A 12,032-nucleotide genomic window follows, 5' to 3' on the forward strand; every position below is an offset into this window, starting at 1 on the left:
GGATACAGAGAATCAACAAATGGTAAGATAAGCTCTGACCAGTGTTTTAGGCTGACCATCTGGACAAACAGAGACGGTCACAATTAAGTTACAATTTGGTCATGAAAGATAAAATGTAAAGAACTTGGGCAGCAAGGAGGACACATTTATGCACTGGCACCTTTGGTTAAATTGTGTGTTATTTAGGAGTGTGGGATAATGTGATAGGTTTAGTAAATTTGAAGGAGGGAGCTAGTTTTAGCTATATACTGTAAATAAAAAGCAATGCTCTTTGGGAACCATTTCTGGACTGTAGTTCAACATCAAGCTGCTGGAACTCTGACCCCTCTGCACGACCGTGACATGCTGAGGCATCTCTGGGAACCCCCAGATGAATGAATCCTGATTGGCCATCAGGTGAAATTTGTCTGTATATTGGGAATGGTGAGCATAAGAGAGTTGCTTGGTATATCTATTCTGTGTGTGTTGCTAATGAATAGATGTTTAGAGCACAACTGTGTAAGGCTCTTTCACTGGGAAAAGGTTCTGCAGACCCATAGATCCCTGAGCCCCAAGGGAAAGGGCGGGTACTTAAATTGACCAGATTTCTTCCTGCTAAGGATAGGTGCCTTACACCTTGAGCCCTCAGAAGGGAAAGGGTGGGGGTACCTAAATTGATTGGGTCATGCCTTGAGCCCTCGGTAGGGTATAGGCGGGTTGCCTTAAATTGAGCGGATAAGAGTTACTTCATGAATTATGCCCCTGATGTCAAGAGTAGTTACTTGGCATGTCCCCAGTGCTGCTTAGTATCACCAGTCAGTATATGCCACCAACTGAAGGGGAGATGTTTGTGTTTCCCTCGTGGTAATTTTTTCAAGTTCCTAGAGGTACCTGTATCCTTTGCAGATGTGATCAAGTACTATACTGATACATATATTTATATATGCCTGGATATTTAGACCCACCGATTACTTCAATCTTTCCCAAATTCAGCTTGTATTAACCATTGTTGTATCAGGTTTATATTTGCTTCATTTTTCTTAAACAGAGGAAAGACAGTGCTGTCTGTGCTGGATGAGACTAACACAGACCTAACTTCTCAAAACTGACTAGTGATTTTTGGTGTGTCAATACTGAGATGCCTTAATGGGTAATGATTTTCAGAGAGCAAGCGCTCATCAGTTTCTGAAAATCAGGCCACTTAAAAATATTTCCAATGGGGCAACCAAATGTGAATGCACTGGAAACCACGAGTCAGTTTTGAAAATTTATGAGCCAATTCAGCAGATCCCTTAAGCACATGCATAACTTTAATCTTATAAATCCATTCCTATTCAGTAAAGCCATTAAGCATGTGCTTAACTTTAGGATATATGTAAGTTTCATTGGGTTAATTTAGCTACTCAGACTACTCATATGCTTAAGCACTTTGCAGAATAAAGCTGGACTTACATGCTTACAGATGTGTAATTGGTTTGCTGAACAGGGACCTTAGGCCACATAGCATTGTGTGTTAGCTGCATACTGCTGTCAGCATAGGCCAGGCTATTTCATACTTCTCCTAGATAAATAGGAGCAGTAAAAGGACTGACCCTGTAGCCATCTTCATATGTGAGAGCTTTTGTGGAAGAGTCGTCCATCATGAATGTTTGGGATCTGTTAGTAAAGAATGATCATTATCAACTTAGCATGATCCTTTTGATCCCCGCCAGAACACATAGCCTTGTGACACATGATTGATGTATTTACATTTTACACAAAAAGAAACAACTTTTTGCTTATGGCTAACAATTGAGCAATTGTTATTTCAATATCCTTGAGTTTCAGGTGGAGATGACCAAATAGCAGGGAAAAAAAATATTTGTTGAATATATTACACAAGTAAATCCCTTTTCTGATATTCAAGTAGCTTTTACCTATTCAGCACATATATTATCTGATAAATTAACAAAATATACAAATAGTGCCATCTAGAATAGAGATTGGGGTATTGGATATCTGACAAATGTTGCTATTTCTGAATCTCAGTGGTTTTCTTATAAATCACATGGCCATCATATTAATCTCAGAACAGTTTCTTGTTCAATGGCATAAAAAATGCTGAGGTAAATTTCTTCTGTCACCATATAATAAAGGTGTGAAGTTCGCAAAAGTGCTAGTTTGAAGGTGATCATTTTTCATGCCCCCAGTTATATTACATATATTAAGTTTATAAAAGGTTGAAAGTGCATCACATGGCAGAGGTCAGTATCCAGAGATTCCAGTACCTACTGTTACAGGTGGGAGGGACAGAGGGTGAAAAGCTTGAGGCTTTATCCTTGGAAAACAATCACTGAATGACACATCTATTTTAAAACTAAAAAACAGGACATGTGAGCCTATCTCTTAAGTTCAACCCCTAAAATTGATAAGCTTTTTGAGCCGGGACCACCTTTGTTTTGTATTTGTACAGCACCTAGCATAATGAGGTCCTGCTCCAGACTAGTTCTCCTAGGTATTACGGTCATTCAAATTAAAATAAACAAACAAATAAATAAATATATGTGTATTTTACCCTCTGACATTTCCTCTCTTCTCCTCTGTATGTCTTTTTCTCCTTGTGAAGACTAGAGACATTTTCTCATATTTTTCATTTATAGCTTTTTCTTATGTGAGTTTTTAATAATATTTCTACTTTTTAAAAAAATGTTGGTACCTACAAATTTTCTGAGAGGAGCTTTTAAGAAACAGTGATCAGAATTAAGAACTCTATCCTAGGATTTTAATAGAAGCTTAGGGAACATGAAAATAGAATTCAATTTCACAGATAAGAAGGATTATTGTAAAAATATTCTAAGTATTAGGCTTAGTAATACATTTGTCTGGTAAGATATTTTTTGTATCCACAATAAGAGATATTGTCAAGAGATATTTGTCTTTCTTATAAGTTAATTTGTTTTAAAACTAAAGCAGAGTTTAATAGATGGCTTTCAAGTGATTTTCAGGAGATGTTGATTCCACATCAATGTTTCTTCTTCTTTATTGATACTCTATTGAATTTAGGGGGAATAAAATATTGTTTAATATACAGAACAATAGTCCTATGATGGTCTCAATAAGATTAGTGAAAACAATTTCAAGATTATGCTTCCAATTATTCTCCATAGCTAATATACTTTCTTTCAATACCATATTTCAAATATGTGGGGAAGAATATAAAAGAAATGATACAGAATTATTTTTAATTCTAACCTTAGAACTAGATAAGCCCCTTAACCACTCTGCATGATAAAATATTACAAAACAATTATAAAATCTAGCAATAAAGGAAGAATGATAGCAGATGGAAAGAAATCATGATAAAATTCACCCCAATACAGTGGTTCCATGCATGACGCTACCTAACCCTACTCAATATTTTTCTCTATCTCTCTATAAGCATTTGAGTTGTTACCTTTAACAACATTATGTACAAAATTCACAGGCAGAAATATGATATTTAAACTGATGGTGTCCTTTTAAACCTTTCATTAATAAGTAGTGCCTACTGCAGTTCGTCAGCACTTGTGTGACTTTCATCCATACTTTATAAGTGTTAACCATTATTATTATTTAATTATTCATGTGTGATGAACAACAGACTCCAGTTGCTGAACTACTGTAGGGGAACTCTGAGGCAGGGTTGCCTCTCTTTCCTACCCTGGTAATGGATTGGAGAGATTAAGCCAGACAGTGGGCAGCAAGACTGTAAAGTGTAAGACTTTTTAAAGACTCAAAAATGTAGTCTCACTAAACCCAGGAGGAATGCCCACTATCTGTGTCACTTCTGGGTTATTATTTTTCAAGCCCTTATCTCTGTTATAATCAAATGTGCATCTTTCATCTCCTGATTCACCATATCATGGCATTCTCAATACATGTGTATAGAGTTCCAACAAATGAGAAATAATAATTTAAGCATCTAACAGCTTTTATACTTTGTCCTTTTTAACCTTTTAATTGGCCTTTTAATAAAATTTGGTTCAATACTTCTAAAGTTTTGAGCATTACAAATTAATTAGCCCAAGCACCAGAGAAGGTTCAAGTTTTAAGTGCCCCAAATTTTAAAGCAATCTGACAGCTGAGATATTTCCTCAGCCCAGATACAGTGAACTACTGCAACTATTTTAACAAAGGGCTCCAACAAATAATGTTTCCCTTATCCTTTGACTGTCCTGCACATCGGTATTGTGGAAGACTGGAGAATTTATGTTGCTGTTTAAACAGTTTCTCATAATTCAAAAGGAAGGAAGGATGCATAATCACTTGGCAAAACCACTCCTAGTAAGTGCATTTGTTGGGAATGTTTATGGTTTGCTCCTAAAATTATACTGAGCTTACTGATGGTATCGCCCAGGGTTCAATTAATCATTTACAGTTCAGGATGGGACTGAAGACCTCAGACTGAGTGTCTTTGACTGGGATGTTTATTTATTTTTAATATCTGGCATCTCATGCAACCTCCCATGTATTGCTGTATTTTTTTATTTATATTTCTATAGCACCTGCAGATTCCACCTGAGATGAGGGTCCCACTGTCGTGGGCACTGTAAAAACACCCAGTAACAGTCTCTTCCCAGAAGATCTCACAATTCAAATAGACAACACTGCAAAAGGATTGGAGAATGGATATATTATTATCACTAATATACAAATGATTTAGCAGTGTCCAACTGAGAGGTGGGGAAATTGCCTCAACTTCTCCTGTGATTCGATGTCAGAATTTTACTAAAGGACTCATGGGAATCCTGCTGCAGCATATCACCGTGTGAAATAATCCACCATTTGAATCTTTCCTTCTAATTTTGAGATATCCAAGAGACTGAGATGATCTGAAATTCCAAATCTGAAAAGGCCAAGGATTTAGATGGCCAATATACTAAACCACTGAAGCTTTGATTCTATCTTTTTTTAAAAAGTCAAATGAAAACATTTCAGCTTGCTAAATTTGAAGATTCAGAACCTGAAATGTACAGAACCACATTTATTCAGATGTGACCTGTTTTCTAGTGCTTTGCATTGTATATTACCCAGAGGCGCTCAGATACATGACAAACAGCTTGACAGAGAAACAGAGAGATCATTGAAAATTAAAAGTCAAGCCAAGCCAGAAGAACATATGTACTGAAAAGTGACTTAGAACCTGATCCTGGAGGGTATTAGGTACCTGCTGGAAGGGTCCCATAACTCCCAGTGACTTTTTTAGTAACCTGTCCCCCATGTATCAAGGGGAAAAATCCCTGCTCATTTTCCCTTTCCTGAATTAAATAATAAATATTATATTGTGAAAAACAAGTTTTGTACTTATTTTTGTTCCTGCAGTCTGGATTAATTATTATTATTACATGCATATGACATTCAGAAAGAGAGAGCTGACAATGAAATGGTGGCTTATTCTGAGCTTTGTTACAATTCACCATAAATATTCTTCAAAACTCATTTTGTATTACCCCATCTCATCATGGGAATTCAGAATCCTTTTAAAACCAAATTTTACCTCCGAAAACCAGGCTAGGGATAAGCTATTATTAAACAGAGTTAGGCAAAAGGCTAGGGACATTTCATGGCAAAATTGAGAATTTTCTGTCGTTGTGCTGCAATCTAGACTTGGAGTAACCACTGCCGGAGTGAAAGGGGAGTTAATTCTGCATGACCCCTTCATTCCTGCATCTCTCTCGTTAGTACTAGTGTCAAATGCGGTGGAGGTGTTTTAAGATATAGACTCCACTATGGTCTGCATAGGCATCAACTCACTCTACACAGGCCACTGACTAACCATCACAGGGCAATATATTTCAACCACTATTCAGAAGTTTTGACTTAGAAGTGAAAGACTCCATTACCATTTACCTGAGCCACCAAATGAACCCATTTTTATTTCCTTAGCGTATTTTACTCCAGACCGTCTTCATTCTCACATCTAATTTTTTCAGCAGCAATTAAAAAAAAAATCCTCAGGATTTGTATTGTTTAATTCACTTCATGGTCTTTCAAATGTTCATGGAACAGTATTCCCTGCCAACGTGTGTTGTTTACCTAAATGCAGTGTATCATTTGAATCGCTAGCAAGTGCTGTCAATCAGGACTGTAGTGAGAGATCCAGCACAGCCAGAATTATTACACTAATATTAACTAGGCTTACAATTAAAACAAATTCGCTTGTAAATACAATTTCATTTATTTCCTCAATTAAATTACCATTTTACACAAATATATTAGTATTCCTCTGTTGGGAAATTGCTTGCGGAAAAGACTGTAGAGTTATTTTAGCGAGGAACATTAACAAAGCTTGCTAATATATAGAAAACCTTGTTAAGACCACAGAACAAGCAATATGTTACCATTGTATATAAAGCCCCTAAAATTAGAGTGACCAGACGTCCCGTTTTTAAAGGGACAGTCCCGTTTTTGGGGACTTTTTCTTATATAGGTGCTTATTACCCTTAACCCTCTGTCCTGTTTTTTCACAGTTGCTATCTGGTCACTCTACCTAAAATCATTCAGAGCCCTCTGCCATAAGTGACAATGTTTGCCTGTTATAGACTATGAGCAACCTCTGTGTTGTTGTGGTTTTTTTTTTTTTTTTTTTTGTAACTTCACTTAACGAATAGTTTAACTTCAAACAAGAGTACTTTTGTATTTTTTTTTAATTCAAAACCACATAGAATGGACCCGATCTTCAGCTGATGTAAATCAGCACAGCTCCATTTCAGTCAATGGGAACTGATTCTTTGGGAATGTCCAGCAAAAATGTCATTACAAATATTATTGTAGACATCAGTTAACATTACTACATAGGAGAATTAGATAACACTTCACAGCATTGCATTGGAAGGATACATACAATGATGCTCAGAGGATGTCAGCGCTTATTACAAGTGAGTCTGCACTCAAATTATTTTAATGCATCTTATAGTCAGTGTAAAACATAGGTTGTCTACATATCTGGACATTGGGCTGAACGGAAGCTACTCCACACATTTGTGTGTGTAGTGATGATTGGCCATTTTTAATACTAGCTTTAAAAAAGCTTAAATTTAAACCACAATAAGGTAACATTACGGTTGAGAAATGCACTAAGAAAAGAAAATTCTGATTTCTGTACAAAACATTGCCCTGAATTCATATGTAGAAATATTGAGTAACAAAAGAGTAAATGATCTTGCATATCATACATGCTGCAGTAGCAGACACAATGAGATTAGTTAAGTATGGTGTTTCAACCTTAACTTCAATTTCCCTGCTTTTATGGATTTAAGCCTGACCATTAATGCACTTTTGTGATTTAATTTTCTTCACAATCATACTTAAATGCTTACCATGTCATATAATGTTCAATAAAGCAAAGCAATGAAGCATAAAATAGCAGGGCCTCTTACAAAGGTTAAATTGAAACCCTTATTAGGACAAGAGTGAATAACACCTCAGTGCTAATTACCATGGTATAGCCAAAGCCCATAAACAGTGAAAAAGCTCATTAAGCTCTATTAAAATGTACGCTTAGAATTTATCTGGTCAGATAGATGAATAAAAATTAGTAGTTATTTTATCCCGTAATACCAACGTTTGCTTCTCAGCAGGGTGAATTCTCAAAGAGTTTGAATCATTGAAATAATGTGCAGTGAATGCAATTTCCCCTGCCAACTTCAAATAAGAGTAAAATACTGTGTGTAGAATTCAGATAACTCAAAAAGCAAATAAAAAGATCCCCTGATATTTTTATCTGGGCTTACAGAAAAGGTGCTGGTGAATATATGCTTCATTAAAGAAATATTTGGGAAGTATATGGATAGGGTATAAAACTGAGTCAGGAGACCTGTGGTGGGTTATATTCTCCCCTCCTCCCCCAGGCTTGAGTAAACAGCTTAATTTTTATTTTTTTTTATGTCACATATTCCCCCATCTATACAATGGAGCTAATGGAGCTTATCTAGTTTTGTACATCACTTTGAAATCTACAGAAGCAAAATATTGTATAAATGCTAAGTATTATTAATTATTATTATTTCACTGTGTGGCTCAGTTTACTTGAACAAAATGTGCTGTGGAAGTACAAATACTCTATCTTGTTATTAATTCACATTCCTTAGTACATTAAACAACTATTTCCCCAGACATAAGGGCTATGGCCTAGGTCCTCTTCTTCCATTCCAAAATTTGTCAATGGGGATGAATTTACAATAAAACTTCCGCAATTTGGAGGTTCCAGAAAATTAGTCACATCTTCCCCTCTGTGAGAGAAGGCTCGCAGTGATACTGAAAGGACAGAGGTGCATGATCTGGCAAAAGTGTAAGCCAAAGGGTTGTGGGAGAAATTGCTGAATTGTAGGCCAGATGAACATATAGGCCACAATCCTGCAAAGACTTATGCCCATACTTAACTTTACACACTGAGTAATCCATTGACTTGAGTGGAACTACTCACAGTGGGAAAAGTTAATCAAGTGCAAGGCTTTGTAGGGTAAGGCCATAGTCTCTGCATACACTCCATTCCATCTCTTCCCCAAATACTAGTAGTACAGTTGACTTCATTGCTATGCTGCCATTGTCTCTACTCTTTTGTGGAAGCTCTCATAATCCCTCTAATGGGGGCAACAGAAAGTATCTAGGGAATTAATGCTGCATCTTACTCTGGAAGTGAACCTGCAGGGGTTGGCTTGCTGCCTGTGTTCAGACATTGTAGTGTTCAGACAGTCCTATTTTTACCAGCATCAAAGGGTACGTCTATACTTATCTCCAGGTCCGGCGGTAAGCAATCAATCTTCTGGGATCGATCTCGGAAGTGCTTGCTGTTGACGCCGGTACTCCTGCTCCGCGAGAGGAGTATGCGGAGTCGACGGGGGAGCCTGCCTGCCGCGTCTGGACCCGCGGTAAGTTCGAACTAAGATTCTTCAACTTCAGCTACGTTGTTCACGTAGCTGAAGTTGCGTATCTTAGTTCGAAGTGGGGGGTTAGTGTGGACCAGCCCAAAGTGTTAAAATTCAGCATGTCCCTCTTGCAGCAACACTATTGTCTGAAATCCCAATCCTACAAAGACTTACATACATGCTTACCTTTATTCACTGTGAGTAGTCCCATTGAAGTCAATATAAAATTAAACATGTGCAAAAATCTTTGCAGGATCATGGCCCAAGGAACCATGCTGCCATTGGGTAACTCTATAAACCTGCCTCGTACCCTCTTTCCAACACAAGAAAGGGTTAATGCATGTGGGCAAGGGGACAGAAGGTGTGCGGGCTTTTCTTGAAGCTAACCTCTTCCTCTATGCTGAATACTTATATGTCCCTGCACATTCAGAGTTAATGTGAAAGAGGTTCTGGGAACTTCACAGGTGTGGCACTCTGTCCTTCCTTTCTATTGGCTCAAGGATGGTACTTCCTGTGTGTTACTCCTCACAATGAGAAATACATTATGTACCTTAAAGAAATAAACTTCACCACCAAATGTATAACAGAGTCAGACCCCGGTCTCCTTTAGCTTCATGAAATACACAAGGGATCGGCAACTTTTGGCACATGGCCTGTCAGGGAAATTTGTTGGCGGGCTGGGATGGTTTGTTTATCTGTTGCGTCTGCAGGTTCGGCTGATCGCAGCTCCCACTCGCTGCAGTTCACCGTTCCAAGCCAATGGGGGCTGCAGGAAGCAGTGTGGGCCAAGGGATGTGCTGGCTGCTGCTTCCCGCAGCCCCGATTGACCTGGAACGGCAAACTGCAGCCAGTGGGAGCTACAATCGGCCGAACCTGTAGATGCAACAGGTAAACAAACTGTCCCGGCCCACCATCAGATTTCCCTGACGGGCCATGTGCCAAAGGTTGCAGATCCCTGAAATACACATTACGTTTGCATTTTGTAAAGGAAAAGAGTTACATACAGTGTTCATGTAGGCTGTTTGACTTTAAAAAGCAGCTGTTTTCTTCATTATGTAAAAATTTAAAATACAGCTAACACTATATGTAAGAGCCTGATTTTTTTCTCCTTTTCTTTGTGTACAACAACAAAAACTATATAAATGTAACTATTAGTTGCATGTGCTTCAACATGAGAAAAAGTTCATAAACCTGCAGAAATCTTCAATTTTCAAGATTTCAGTGAAAGGAAAATGGAGTACTTGATCCTGCAGATTGCTGAGTAACTCCTGAAGGTGCTGAGTACTCTCATCTGTTACTGAAGATGACAGGATTGAAGACTTCGAATAAAGAGATGCTGTTTAAAAATGAGTCATTTTTAAGGTCACACAACTGAATGAACTGAGGTAATAAAATATGATTGTTTTGATTAAAAAAAATACATTTTTACTTGATCCTGGCTTATTTCAGAATCTCATATACTCAGTGATTTTTCAGTCAGGGAATATGATGCAGGATCAACTCCTGGCCACCAAATTATGCTACAAAATTTATACTTCCAGGATTATTTTTGTTTTTTCTTCTAAATTCTAGCCAACACAAGCAAAGAAAATACAAGGAACCTCCTTCATGCTTTTGCCAATAAAATAAGGCTCAAGCCAACCTCTTTTCATATTCTTATATTTGGTAATTTATATAATTATGCGTGAAATGTGGATATTTAATTCAGTCGACACCTATCCATCACTACTTCACAATAAAAAAATTATTACAATTTGAAGTTATTTATTCTTCATGCGGAAACCACATTTTTTTTGTTGATGAGGCTGTATTTGTTTAGAAGTGAGCAATAGCACCCCTGTAGATTCACAGAGGAACCTTTTATCAGAAACAGCCTTTAGGCCACAGTTTGCAATCAGTGAATATTTATATTAGTAGCAGTTGCACCCGACAGTAATTATCTTATCACAGAGGAAAAGGTTAGAAAGAAGCTTCTCCATTGGACACCTGCCGTGTGGATAATTAAGTATCTCCATGGTTTCTTTCATTACTACATTCAATAATAGTTAAATACCAGGGAATCCAGACATAATCAGACATGATTTGATGAGATATGAAAAGAGACAGGAACAAACAAAATTATTCTCTAAAAAACCCCAAAGGAAATAGCAAATGTTTCTATAATAAACATAAGGACAAATTACCTTCTCTAAAAGCATGTAGTGAAATAGAGTTTAAAAGAATATTTCAATCTGATTATGTTTTTAATATCAATCTAATATGTAGAAATAAAATGGAAAAAATCATTTGAATTTGCTCACAATTCTCTTTTTTAGATAAAGATACTTTTGCATAGTGACTCAGGAAAAAATAGTTTTGCAATCAGAGGCAGTTAAAGATTAAACATTGCCAGATGCCTCTGTATGCTATAAACTTTATGGGACAGGATGGCCAAAAATTCCAAACCTTGGTTTCAAAGATAGGATCCCAAATCCATATGTGGGAATCTAAATAGAAATGGACCGATTTTCAGATTTGCCCACACACCATTAGAAGTCAGGCCAAACTTTTATTTAAATGTTATTTCTTGTATTTAGATTGGCCGTGCAACCTTAATTCTGCCCCTTTATGCATGCACATGATGATACAGCCTTCCCCCCCCCACCCCGCAGGACTCCTGCATCATTCAGTGCTCAAAGAGGCAGCTGTTCAATACTTTTATCCTCATTCAATGAGTAGACGCAGACCCTGCCTTATTTAGTGCACATAATATAACACCTGCAATGTACAAATAATTAATGATTTCCTCATGGTCTTTTCTAAGGCACTCATCACTGTAAAATCTGAGTGCCTCGTAAATATTAATTTATCTTCCCTGCACAATAGACAACATTGTTATTCCCATTTAACAGAAGAGGAAGTGAGACAGAGAGACTTCTGAGGCTGCACAGTGAATCAGTAGCAGAGTCCATATTAGAACTCACAATCAGGACTCCCACCCCGTGCTCAGTCCTCCAGACCATACTGCCTTTCTGTCAGAGGTGATGCTCATCATCTACGGTTTTCACTGATTTCTATTGCCATTGATCAGCACTTCTGCATATCAGGCCCCAGGTTTCAATTTGGGCACCAAAAAAGAAAGAAAGAAAGAAAGAAAGAAAGAAAGAAAGAAAGAAAGAGAAAATGTGG

General features: G+C 37.4%; 1 long non-coding RNA gene across 1 annotated transcript in view; it reads left to right on the forward strand.

The window, feature by feature from the left end:
- Positions 1 to 5,105, forward strand: part of LOC135983996 (uncharacterized) — a 40,547-nt gene extending 35,442 nt beyond the window's left edge. The window contains exon 2 of the long non-coding RNA XR_010601901.1: positions 4,500 to 5,105. This is a non-coding gene — a long non-coding RNA (uncharacterized LOC135983996). The remainder of the gene's footprint in view (positions 1 to 4,499) is intronic.
- The last annotated feature ends 6,927 nt before the right edge of the window (positions 5,106 to 12,032 follow it).

This window comes from Chrysemys picta, chromosome 1 (genome assembly GCF_011386835.1).
Source record: "Chrysemys picta bellii isolate R12L10 chromosome 1, ASM1138683v2, whole genome shotgun sequence".
Lineage (NCBI taxonomy): Eukaryota > Metazoa > Chordata > Testudines > Emydidae > Chrysemys > Chrysemys picta.